The following is a 13905-nucleotide window of genomic DNA, read 5'->3' as shown; positions in this document are numbered from 1 at the left end:
CCTGCGCATCCGGAGCCTGTGCTCCGCAACGGGAGAGGCCACAACAGTGAGAGGCCCGCAAAAACAAACAAACAAAAAAAAAAACAAACAACAACAAAAAAAACCTGTCACCTGCAGTAATGTGGAAGATGGAAAAAAATGTACCTAATGAACTTGTGTATCTAGTTAAGGAGAATGTCTAGTCATGAAGAATGTTGAGAGTGTCATTTGACATTTAGCTGCACATCATAATGTACAGAAAGACAGAGGTGAGCTTAACAGAATTTACGAAAAGAATTTTAGAGGAAATATCGAAAAGCAAAGATTTTCTGGGTCAGAAAATGAAACTGTTTCACATTTTGAGTTTTCCAAGCCAGCAAAGATTAAGAGTGTAACTGTAAGATCCTTTGTGAAGACACCAGAAAGATATAAGCTGGTGCCTAAGAGACACTTTCAAATAGAAAAAAGGCATTGTATGTAGGCAGAACACTCTTTGACATAAATCACAGCAATATGTTTTTGGATCTGTCTCCTAAGGGAAAAGAAACAAAAGCAAAAATAAACAAATGGGACCTAATTAAACTTAAAAGCTTTTGCACAGCAAAGGAAACGATCAACAAAACAAAAAGACAACCTACTGAATGGGAGAAAATATTTACAAATGATATGACTAATAAGGGGTTAATATCCAAAATATATAAACAGCTCATACAAATCAACATCAAAGAAACAAACAACCCAATTAAAAATGGGCAGAAGAACTGAATAGACATTTTTCCAAAGAAGATATACAGATGGCCAACAGGCAGATGAAAAGATGCTCAACATGGCTAATCATCAGAGAAATGCAAGTCAAAACCTCAATGAGATACCACCTCACACCTGTCAGAATGGTTATTATCAAAAAGACTACAAATAACAAATGTTAACAAGGATGTGAAGAAAAGGGAACCATAGTACATTGTTGATAGGAATGTAAATTGATGCAGCCACTATGGAAAACAGTATGGAGGTTCCTAAAAAAACTGAAAATAGAAATACCATATGATCCAGCAATTCCAATCATGGGCACATATCCAACAAAAACACTAATTCAAAAAGATACATGCACCTCAATGTTTATAGCAGCAATATTTATTGATTCAATAGTAAAGATATGGAAGCAATCTAAGTGTCCATCCAACAGACGAATGGATAAAGAAGATGCTTCTTTATGGAAGCATCTTGGAATATTATTATTTATATTATTATAAATAATATTACTTATTTATATAATAATTTTATATAATATTATAAATTATATTATTTATATTTTTATAAATAATAATGGAATATTATTCGGCCATAAAAATAGAATGAAACTTTGCCATTTACAACAGCATGGATGGACCCAGAGGGTATTATTCTTAGTGAATCTTAAGTCAAACAGAGAAAGACAAATACTGTATGTTATCACTTATATGTGGAATCTAAAAAATAAATGAATAATATAACAAAACAGAAACAGACTTACAGATATAGAGGACAAGCTAGTAGTTACCAGTGGGAAGAGGGAAGAGGAGAGGGACAAGACAGAGGTAGGGGATTAAGAAGTGCAAACTATTATGTATAAAATAAATAATCTACAGGAATATATTGTACAGCACAAGGAATATAGCCAATATTTTATAATAATTTTAAATGGAGTATAATCTATAAAAATATTGAATCACTATGCTGTACACCTGAAACTAAGATAATATTGTAAATCAACTACACTTCAATTTAAAAAGAAAAAGGGCATTGTCCCACAGCCCTTAACATGCTACCCAAAGTAGAGAGAAGCCCGTCTCAAAAAGTGTTGTGGGTATAACTTCTGTTCAGTGGAGTCAGATTCATATGAACTCACATTTTTAAGAGAGCTGAACTAGCAAAATACCTTCAAATAGATCTAAGAGAGCCTAGATTGCTCAATTTGCAAATTCCGACTGGGCCCCCAGCTTTCTGTGGGCAGGGAGGGGGAAGGCTGAGAAAGCCACTAAGTTGTAAACACAGGCCATTTCTTATATAAAAGTATGACCCATGGGGCCAAGTCAAGAGCCCAGAGGATGAAAATAAGAGCTATGGATAACAGTGAACTAGAAAGCCACTCCCAGGGAATAGAATCAGGATCTAGGGTGGTACAGATAACTTGTGTGGCAGATTGTATTTTTCCAAAGATGGTCACATCAATATATAGACTATCCCACATGCTGTTCTCACAATGTGACATTGACAGCTCTCCATCAAGATGGTGGCATCCATGTTCTTTTCCCTTGAACTTGGGTGGACTTTTGTAACTGCCTCAACCAATAAAATGTCATGAAAGTGATGCTGCATGACTTCTGAGGCTAGGTCATGAAAGGCAACAGAGCTTTCGCCTGGCACCCTCTCTCACGTGCTCTTGCTCTAGCTCTCTCTCTCCCCTTGCCCTTGCAATGCGGTGCTATGTTGTGAGAAAGCCCAGTCAATACAAAGAGGTTAGTGTGTGTGTTCTGGCTGGCAACCCCAGACAGGCTCCTAACCAACAGCTACAAGCCACACATGTGAGTGAACAAAGTCTTAAGATGCTGCCAGCCTTCACCTTCAGCTGAAAGGGCCTTCCAACTGAAGCCCCAGACATCATGGAACAGAGACAAACTATACTCTCTGATGCCCTGTCTGAAACAGAAGCCAAGGAGGTAATAAATGATTTTATATTGTTTTAAGCCACTAAATATAGGGGTAACTTGTCACATGGCAATAGATAACTAATGCAAATTGCTTTACAGTTCATAAATCTCTGGAACAACAAGAAGCTACCTCTGGGTATGACTGTAGATGACAAAATCCTGAACTTTGAGCTGATGCTATAATTGGATGAAACTTTTGGGGTCTTGGGAGAGGTAAGTATATTTTGCCTATAGGAGGAACAGGAATCACAGGGACCAGAGGAAGCCAGTGCTATATTGTCATATTAATCACCAAAGATAAACGACACCTCTCTGTATCCATGCCCTTGGTTAATCCTCCGCTATATTGACTGGGCTTGCCTGTGTGACTTGCTTTGGTCAAGGTGATGTAAGCCAAATCTTGAAAGTAGTTGCACTTCGGGGCTTGCCCTTTCTTGCTGCTGGGAACCCTAAGACCACCATGTGAAGAAGCATGGCCTTAGCTCCTAGAGCATGAAAAACTCACGGAGAGAGAGCCCAATTACCCCAGTCATTCCAATTGAGGCCCCAGAATTAGCCAGGCAAAGAAGGGGCATAGTCATGCAAGGCAGAGGGGACAGCATGAGCAAAGGCACAGAGTCACGAACCAGCAGGTTGTGTGCAGTTCTATCTTACTGTTGGGTCAAGTTTGAGAGATGGTATTGCAGTAGTGTCTTGGAGAGGTAGACAGGGACCAAGTCACAAAAAACGTTTTATGCTTTGTTTTCATTCTTTCTTCCTCAGGATCATTAGGGGTTTTAAGCAGGGGAGAGACATGATCTGTTAGCAGTTTAGAAAAATCACGTTGGTGGCAGGATGAAAGATGGATTAGAGAGTGAAAGGTGAGAGATATTAGGAGGTTGTGATAACGGTGTGGACAAGAAGTGATGAGTGGCTTAATTGGAGCAGTGGTAGAAGAAGTGGCAAGGAGAGGAAAAATAGAGGAAATATTTAGGAGGTGAACACAGCAGGACTTAAGGATGGATTGAATGTCAAGGTCATGGGGAAAGAGAGGCATCTAGGAGCATTCTCTGGTTTCTGGCTTCAGTAGAACTAGTACCAGTCACTGACAGAGGAAATACAGAAGGAATAATTAGGCCTTTTTTGGTTCTGTTTCACTGAGGAGAGGTTGAGTTGAGTGTTGGGCATGTCAATTTCAGTTGCTTGTCAGACATCCGTATAGAAGTGTTTGGCTGGCAGTAGTGTATATAACCAGGCTAGAGTTTTAAATGCAGGAGTTGTAATCATATATGCGGAATTAAAACAAGAACACATATAAGAGTACAGCGTATTGATTAAGAATATAGCTTTTGGAGTCAGCTAACTTGGATTCAAATCTCAGCCCCATCACAAATTATCCATTGTCATTGTGAACAGTCTTCATCTACAGAGATGGAGTAAATATAGATGGGGTTGTTGTGAGGATTAAACGAGGCAAGGTTTAGCATAGAATCTAAAATTAATAAGTTCTCAATAAATGATAGGTATTGTTACTAAATGACCAAGATATAACAAAGAAGTAGACCAAAAATATGGAGACAAGAAATGTCCAAAAGGCACATGAAAAGATGCTTGACATCACTAATCATCAGAGAAATGCAAATCTAAAGTACAATAAGATATCACCTCACACCCCTTAGGAGAGCTAGAGGAAGGAAGGAAGGAAGGAAGGAAGGAAGGAAGGAAGGAAGGAAGGAAGGAAGGAAGAAAATAAGTGTTGGCAATGATGTGGAGAAATTGAAACCCTTGTGTACTGTTGATGGGATTGTAAAATGGCATAACCACCATGGAAAACATCCTCAAGAAATTAAAAATACAATTACCATATGATCCAGCAATCCCACTTCTAGGTACATATCCAAAAAGTTTTGAAGTAGGGTCTCAAAGAGACATTTGCACACCCATGTTCATAGCAGTACTATTCATAATAGCCAAGAGGTAGAAGCAAACTAAGTGTCCATTAATGGTTGAATGGATAAAGAAAATGTGATATATACATATAACAGAATATTATTCACCCTTTAAAAGGGAAGAAACCATACCACACGCTACCACACATATGAACCTTGAAGTCATTATACTAAGTGAAACAAGACAATCACAAAAAGACAAATACTCCTTGATTCCACTTATATCACTTATATAAGGTATCTGAAGTATTCCAATTCATAGAAACAGAAAGCAGAATGGTGGCTACCAGTGGCTGGGGGGAAGGGAGGAAAGGAGAACTGTTTAATGGGTATAGCGTTTCAGTTTTGCAAAATGAAAAAGTTCGGGAGATCTGTTGCATAACAATTTGAATATATGTAACACTACTGAACTGTACACTTAAAAATGGTTAAGATGGTAAATTTTATGTTATGCACTTTTAGCACAATAAAAAGATGCATGAAAGAACAGGGAGACAACGTACAAATTCCCAACAAACCAAGTGCAGCCTCGGCTCTCAATGTATTTACCCGGGCGACCACTGTCTTGGCTGCCCAGACTGGATGTGGGCGTGGAGCGGGAAAGGTGTGAGTGAAGAGAAGAAACGAAGACTGCTTGCTGCGCCCCAGCCCCCAGCCCCCTGGGGGCTGACGTATGGCCATGGATCTGTACCTCAGCAACTGCTATAACACTGTCCAAGCCGCCGCCGCTAAGGCGGCTGCCAGCAGCCTAACTGCCGACAGGGAGCAGTGCGACTCCGTGAGTGGCGGCCAGTCGGTCCTCCTCCGGGATCCGGGGCTGGTCTCGGAAGGGAAGGAGGGTGGGCAGATGGAAGAGGGGGAGATCTCAGCAGAGGTGGGGATGGGTCCGGCTCCCAGGCCCCCGGCAGTTAGTGCCTAGAGCTGCCTCTGGCCTGGATTAGCTCTGAACGGTGCTCAGAGATAGGGTTGGTGACCAGGGTAAACTGGGAGTCCTTCCAGGTTGTCAGCAGGATGGGTTCTTTCAACCCTGAGTGTGTGATTCTTTGGTTTATTTGGAGGTATTAGCCTATTGAAGTTTAAGTAGATTGGTCTAAACTAAAAGAATAGTTCTAGAAAAAAAGAAACTTTCTAATTATATCTGACAGAGCTCTCAAAAAAAACCCATTCCAGAGGTGGGAGCTGCTCATCTATTGAATCTTCCTCTTGGGGTCAAGCTGCCTACAAATTAAAGTGAAAAGGCAAACTAACTTTTAATAGTGCTGAAGTGATTTTCTTGACTGTTTTCAGCTTGCTATTAAACTTGAAACACTGCTATGATTCTGCTTTGAGTCAACTTCAATTTCACACACCAAGTGAAGTTAAAATGAGTTGAAGTGTTCAGTGTCTGAACCTCACTTTAATGATAGAAGCCCCCATGATATGCCTCAGCCACCCAATTCAGCTTTATCTCCAACCCAGAACCTCAACTCTGAAAGGTCGGGGTCTTTTCTGCCTACCCACACGTACCATGCTAATTCCTACTTCTGTGCCTTTGTTCTTCTGGCTCCTGAAACCTGGCATGCACTCCTCCCCTTCCTGACCTTCAATTTGAGCCATCTTTCAAGAGCTACTATATGAAGCCTTTCCCCAGTGTCCCAACCCCCAATTGTCTCATTCTTCCTTAGGATTTACATTGCCCTTGGCCTGCACTCTCTCACTCAGCACTGAAAGTACTATTACTGGTTCAGAGTGCTGCACTCACATTGTTACACATTTTAAGTCCTCTGCCTAACACTCCGCACACTGTCCTTAGCTTTAGGCCAAGCCTGAAGGAGGTTGAGAACTCTCTGGTTGAGTGTGTGCTTTGATCACAGTAGCAAAAGGTTCTACAGGAATATTTATGACATCCTTACCCTTCCACTCTCTAGGGTGTCATCAAGGATGAGTACAGGGATCCTTGGTATTTCAGACATTTGTCTAATATATATGATTTTTTAAAGTTTTATTGCTGGAAAACAATATAATTTCTATTTTCAAACCCAATATGTTCTACCCGCTCCCATGAATTAGCATTCCTAAAACATACTCAAAGCCTATTTCACTACTAGCGATAACACTCCTTTTTACTTTGTAAATGTAGCCCTCTCTGTTGGTTTCTTCCTCAAATATCTTTTTTTAAAATATTTATTTATTTATTTTTGGCTGTGTTGGGTCTTCGTTTCTGTGCGAGGGCTTTCTCTAGTTGCGGCAAGAGGGGGCCACTCTTCATCGCAGTGCGCAGGCCTCTCACTGTCGCGGCCTCTCTTGTTGCGGAGCACAGGCTCCAGACGCACAGGCTCAGTAGTTGTGGCTCACGGGCCTAGCTGCTCTGTGGCATGTGGGATCTTCCCAGACCAGGGCTCGAACTCGTGTCCCCTGCATTGGCAGGCAGATTCTCAACCACTGCGTCACCAGGGAAGCCCCCTCAAATATCTTTTATTTGCCATATTTATATTGTGTTATTCTGTTATTCACTTGTTAGCTACTTCTTATTTCCTGATTTTTTTCCATACTTAATTATACTGATTTGCTCTATACTATACTGATTCCCCCAAAACGTATGCATTTATTTTTTTACATATAAATTTATTCATTTTATTTATTTATTTTTGGCTGAGTTGGTCTTTGTTGTTGCGCGCTGGCTTTCTCTAGTTGTGGCGAGTGGGGGCTACTCTTCTTTGTGCTGTGCGGGCGTCTCATTGCAGTGGCTTCTCTTGTTGTGGAGCATAGTCTCTAGGCATGCAGGCTTCAGTAGTTGTGGCTCGTGGGCTCAGTAGTTGTGGCTCGCAGGCTCTAGAGCATAGGCTCAGTAGTTGTGGCGCACAGGCTTAGTTGCTCCTTGGCATGTGGGATCTTCCCGGACCAGGAATCAAACCCGTGTCCCCTGCATTGGCAGGCAGATTCTTAACCACTGCACCTCCAGGGAAGCCCAAAACGTATGCATTTAATCATGGTCAGGTACTATATTCAACTCCTGTAAAGACTAACTTACTGGGATCCTTCTTTGTCTTTTGGCAAGATATCCTCAAGGAAGTAAGACTTTATATTTACACATTTAGTTGGTTTTTTTTCAACTTAACTTTACCCTCATGACCACCTTTTAAGGTGAAGCTATGACAGGTAGATGGTGGCAGAGTTTAGACCAGAACCACAGTCTCCTGATTTCTTAGGCCATGCTCCTTCACCTGACCTTGCTGCTTCCTGAACTGCAAACCACTTTAGCAGAGTGCTACAGAAATGTAATTTAAAGGTCTTTCATATTATTTTGAATGCAAGTGTAAGGGAAATTATAGTATTCAACTGTCTTCTTTTCAATAAGATTAAAATATAACAATGTAATGTACCTGTCTAGCTATTCATTAATCCAAACCTGACAACTGATCCTATTACTTCAACATTTTTAATTGAAGTATAGTTGATGTACAATATTATATGTTACAGGTGTACAACATAGTGATCCACAGTTTTTAAAGGTTATACTCCATTTATAGTTATTATAAAATACTGGCTATAGTCCTTCAACATTTGATAGTAAACTTATTCTCAAGTAATTTATCTATAAATTAATTTGCTTATTAGTATACTATACTTGAGTAGCACCTGTTCACAAACTCCTTAAATTGGTTTTACTGTAAAGTAAATAGTAAATACTTTGCCAATTAACCTTGCCACTTTGCTTTCAGGAAAAGATACCACCTTAAGTGAAAAGAACAATTTGCCTACTTTTAAAAGTCTGCCCTATGATCTCCCGCTGGCAGGTAGTGATGACATAATAAATTCTTCTGTTCAGGGAAACCAATTATTTTGATTGACAATAGAAAGCTTACCCTGGCCTTAATGAATGGATTTGTTCTTTCCTGATAGGTCAGTAGCCAAGGTTTGGTCAACTCATGCCATCACCAACAAAAGTCAACATCTAAAAGAAGCAATAATCAACCCACTAACTGCAGCACTGTTTCAATTGCCATCACTGCTGATTGTTTCTCTTCTAGGAAAGATATGGGCTTCCTGTTTAGTTTCACTGTAAATTAAATCATTGCCCAGAAGGATGTCTTTCTTTGCCTTTTTAAGAAGACATTGGTAGTCAGGGAATCCAGCTTCCTTATATAGGTCCCTTGGGAGAGACAAGAGGCTGGCATCAATCAAGTAGTCAGAAACTTACAAAAGAAGCTTTTCAATGGGAAAACAAAGCTAGAACCCATCATGCCCCTTCCTGTCTGCTCCTCTGCTCATATTTAGTATCCTACCTACCTTACAGGAACATTTAGGGCCATATCTCAGTGTCCAGGAATGGGATTGAGGCTGAGGCTGCCACCTCCAGCCTAAAGTCAGCTCTGATAGAGAGGAAGAGAAAGGCATTAGATTTACCCAAATCAGCCTCACTTCAGATTCCCTCTGAAGGAGGGAGTATTCCCTCACTTCAGATTCTTCTTGCATGTTTTATTTTCAACAAACAGCCTAATCACTTCAACAAATTGAGGTTTAAAAGTGTGATTTCATTCATTTTACACATGTAGTACTTTTGAATCTGTGTGTTTGCAGCTTTATCAACCTTCTTATGACTTTAACCTGACTGATTCTTATTGTCAACTTTTGGAAACAAGCTATAAAAGCCTGCATGATCCACATTTAAAAATATACTATAGGCGAAAGGATATCCTGAGGAGATTAAAGAAAGGCGGCTATGTCACCAGCAATAATAAGGTGGGTTGAATCCTGCTTCCTGTTAACCAGCAAAAACCTATGGACTTGATAGATGCTTGCTTCTGTACTTCACTGGGAGCCTGTGTCAACTTTTAATTGAGCAATAAAGAATACCTAACAGAAAACTCAATGAATTACTCAGTATTTGAGTAAAGAGAAATCAGGCGGCTGTTTCTAAATAAAATTGTTCCCACTTGATCTTTTTTCTTTGATAAAAGCAAAAGATAAGCACCAAATGATTTGAATATGTAAAGACATATACATACACATTTATTTATGTATGTATTTTCTCTCAGCTGTATTTTTAGTGCCTTTCCTCTGCCTCTAAAAGTAATAATGGCACTGTATACCTGTCAAGGAATATTTCCTATACCCTTTGAGAAGACTACAGACAAAATGGAAACCTAGCAGAATACAGCTTGATAGAATAAATTCTTCTGAAAGTTAACATCATTATTATACTGGTGTTTTAATAACAAATTCATTAAGCATAGTAAATTCTTGATTATGATGTGAACCATATTATTGAAATAATATTATTTAGGTAGAAATTTCCTGGTGATAAACCACTATAGAGAGATATTGCCTTCCATATTATTACCAAAATATGCTATCACTACCCTTGATCCCAAAATTGTTACTAAAATGAATGTTCTTATGACTCTCTTCTCTGGAAAGGTTCATGATTGTTACAACTTTCTATTTATATATTTGGTTTTTGGTTTTTGTTTTTATAGGTTGTATGTACCTTGAAGGAATTGAATAAGTACAGGCAGTATCTCACCAGTTTAAAATTAGACTTTGAAAGAAACTATATAAGAGAACAAGTAAGTTAAACACTTAAATTTGTTTTCTTTGAGGACTGTAAGAAAGTTTTTATGTAGGTTGTAGAAAAAAGGTTTGGTCTTATACAGAATATTTTCTTATGATATCCTGACCTAGAAGCATTAAGGTAACAAATCAAAAAATATCTCTAAATATCTATGAGATAAAAATGAGACCTCTGCCTTTCACTTACAGAGAAATTTTCACTTATCTGGAGTGGAGCCACACTAGACTTAAATGCAAGTTAATTAACCATTTGTAAACTATAGGAAGTTTACCAAGCCCTAAACATAAGAAGGCATATCAAAGGACAGGGTTATTTCTGGCCAATATAAAAACTTTTAATTCTTTTTTCTCTCTCAGAAAATGATTGAAAAACAAGTAAATAAGTTGTATGAAACCAAGAGAGCCTGTGACAATTATGACAATACACAGTTCCAAGACTGGCTGTTACAGGAAAGTATACAAACAACTCCAGACCAAGAGCTGTTAATAAAGCAGAGGTATGACCAAAGTTAATGCATTTTTTTGCGGACATATTGTGGACCCCAGAAAGTTGTAAAAGTACTAGAAATAATTGAAAGCAGAATAAAAAAAGTATTAGACACTATTTAATCTCCCGTAGTCTTCAATGTGGAGAGAAAGGAAAGGAGATTAAGAGGTAACAGGGATTGGGAACCTTGGTACCATGGCTAGGGAGGAGAGTTTCTACCTGAGAAAATGGAGTCACTAGGGAGCCCAAGAGGTAAGGCAAACTGATATTTGAAGAACAATTCCAAAGTACAGATCCCTGACCTTGGGAAACCCAAGTCCATAGTAACAGAGGAAAGAAGGTGTCATTAGCACATTTCAAACTTAAGTTTAAGGAAATTACTGCAAGATCAAAAAGAGAGAGTTGCCGTAACTTCATCTGATGATAATATAAACAGGTGTTATTCCCCAACCAACTGTGTATGTTCATTCAGCTATTACCCACACACATTCAATGTTACCATTCAGCGGCCAATCCCATGCCCCAGGAGGCAAAGCGTTGAATTATATATAGTTCCTCCTCTTTCTCCTTTATCAGGGATGGGGGCCAGTTCTCCATCACCTGGCTCTTATATTTCATGGATTCATGTCATGATATGCCAGAATATATACTGATTCACCAGAGTGGCAGACTAGTAGTCTACAGACCTATCTATACATGAGAGGTTGTTCAAGAACTTGGGAATTACAGAGAGGCCAGTACCCACTTATTTTTTAAAGGAAATTCAAATCTACTTGTTTTTTGAAGTCAGTGCTTAAGTTGATTTCAGCTGTCTTTGGAAACTCATGTTCCCAGAACTCCTGAGTTATGACTAATCCCCATGTAAAATGCTTTTAATCACTCTGTTCTATATTTTGCCATTGTCCCAGCCACAACAACAGAGTCTGATAAAATTAGTACATCATGGTGAGTGGGTGGATCTGACTAGCTTAAAAGTCCCTGAAAATCTCTACGTTTCCTGTAGTTCAAGAAATAAAAAGCAACCCAGAAGGTGGTTTGGGAATGTCAGAATAGATAATACCATCATAAGGGAAACACCCAATTTATCTTCACTTATATTTACACTTTTACTTAGATATTTAGATATGATTAGTAGGGAATTAAACAAGCTTGAACACATGGCAGAAAAGCAGAACATACTCCAGATAAAGGAAGAAGAAAGAGGACATTGGGACCACATTCTAAGAAAACTTAGTCTCCGTAGATAAATTGAAGAGGTGAGAAACACCAAATTTTAAATGATGGGAAAATTGTGCATGATTGTTTTATTTATAAACATTTTTAACAGTCCCACCATATTACCTGAAGTTATTTCAGGTCTAAAAAGTAAACCACTGTTTATACTTTTTTTAAATAATAAACTGCTATTAATCTTGTATCACTGTTATAACAGACAAGTTTTTAGTTAATACAGTGAGACTGATACCACACATTATATATCCATCACAGTACAGTCACACTTCATCTGCTCTTAAAGTTTTAGAATTTAACTCTAGTGAAAAATAACCATGCCTGTATTCTCACTCCTCAACGTTCAGACAAGGCTACTTGTTTAGGTTCTCTGTCAAAATACATTTAAGGTCAACAGATCACATATGATAACCCCCCAAATCCATAAGAGAAAGTCCCCTTGCCAGCATCTTTTTAGATCCATCTTTGGAGCCAGGCTTATGTTTGAATTGTTTCCAGTAACAAAATAATTTCCTTCCTTTTGCCATTCTGTTGCATCCACCAATATATTCTGAATAAAAAAGCAGTAAGATAAGCCCATTCTAAAGCCAATGTAAGATTTTCATTATGGTTGTCCAAATTTCTGTAAGGCCCTTGATTTGACCTAATTCACCTACTGACAAAGACAAAACAAAAAAAGATTATGAAAGAGAACCCCTGCTGACTACCATGACATTGTGCTCCTTAGGAATGGAAAACAAAAGAAATGTTACTTCTGGGCTTCCCTGGTGGCGCAGTGGTTGAGAGTCCGCCTGCCGATGCAGGGGACACGGGTTTGTGCCCTGGTCCGGGAGGATCCCACGTGCCGCGGAGCGGCTGGGCCCGTGAGCCATGGCCGCTGGGCCTGCGCGTCCGGAGCCTGTGCTCCGCAACGGGAGAGGCCACAACAGTGAGAGGCCCGCGTACCGCAAAAACAAAAACAAACAAACAAAAAAGGAAATGTTACTTCTAACAAAGATTGAGGAAGAAGTAAAAAGAGAAGCAAGAGTTGAGGAACAACATAGAAAAGTCAAAGAAGAAGCTCACCAGAAGGTAGAGTGAGCTTTGACCAATAATTTGGGCTATTTTGAGGACAGGCTTTTGCCAATTTTGATATTTTAAAGTGTGAATTTTCAGAAGTGGCCTAAACTCACAAGGATATCTATTGATGGAGAGAGCGAGTCTGGTCTGAACCTGGACTTCAAGGGCTGGTCTGAAATGCGACCAGTCTCCAGAAAGTAGGAAATGAGTTAAATTAGATCTAGTTATTAAAATATATTCTTCATGCTGGACAACAAAAGGAAACTTACCCTTATTACCTTCCTAGCCTTGTACTCTTTGTGACTTTAGAAATCTCAAGACAGGAATGAGGGCTCCCTTCAAATGTACCACCATATTTGAAGTATTTGTTTTGCATTTCCAGTGGCAAGTTGATATTAAATTTTTAAACATAAAAATTATGCACCACAACTACATAGCCCATGCACTCTGGAGCCCATGCACCACAATCAGAGAGAGAAAACCCACACACCACAACGAGAGAGAAGCTCACACACCACAACGAAGAGCCTGAGCACCAAAATGAAATTGAGCTATTTGTAATGAGGTGGATAGACCTAGAGTCTGTCATACAGAGTGAAGTAATTCAGAAAGAGAAAGACAAATACCGTATGCTAACACATATATATGGAATTTAAGGAAAAAATGTCATGAAGAACCTAGGGGTAAGACAGGAATAAAGACACAGACCTACTAGAGAATGGACCTGAGGATATGGGGAGGGGGATAGGTAAGCTGTGACAAAGTGAGAGAGTGGCATGGACATATATACACTACCAAACGTATGGTAGATAGCTAGTGGGAAGCAGCCGCATAGCACAGGAAGATCAGGTCGGTGCTTTGTGACCACCTAGAGGGGTGGGATAGGGAGGGTGGGAGGGAGGGAGACGCAAGAGGGAAGAGATATGGGGACATATGTGTAGGTATAACTGATTCACTTTGTTATACGGCAGAAACTAAC

General features: G+C 39.4%; 1 pseudogene; it reads left to right on the top strand.

Annotated features, from left to right (window-relative positions):
* The first annotated feature begins 5276 nt into the window (after positions 1-5276).
* LOC136142246 (fibrous sheath-interacting protein 2-like) lies at positions 5277-13127 on the top strand (annotated as a pseudogene).
* Positions 13128-13905: the final 778 nt, after the last annotated feature.

The sequence above is a fragment of the Phocoena phocoena genome, chromosome X (genome assembly GCF_963924675.1).
Source record: "Phocoena phocoena chromosome X, mPhoPho1.1, whole genome shotgun sequence".
Classification (NCBI taxonomy): domain Eukaryota; kingdom Metazoa; phylum Chordata; class Mammalia; order Artiodactyla; family Phocoenidae; genus Phocoena; species Phocoena phocoena.
Note: the sequence above shows the minus strand (reverse complement) of the source record. Positions and strands in the feature narration are given on the sequence as shown.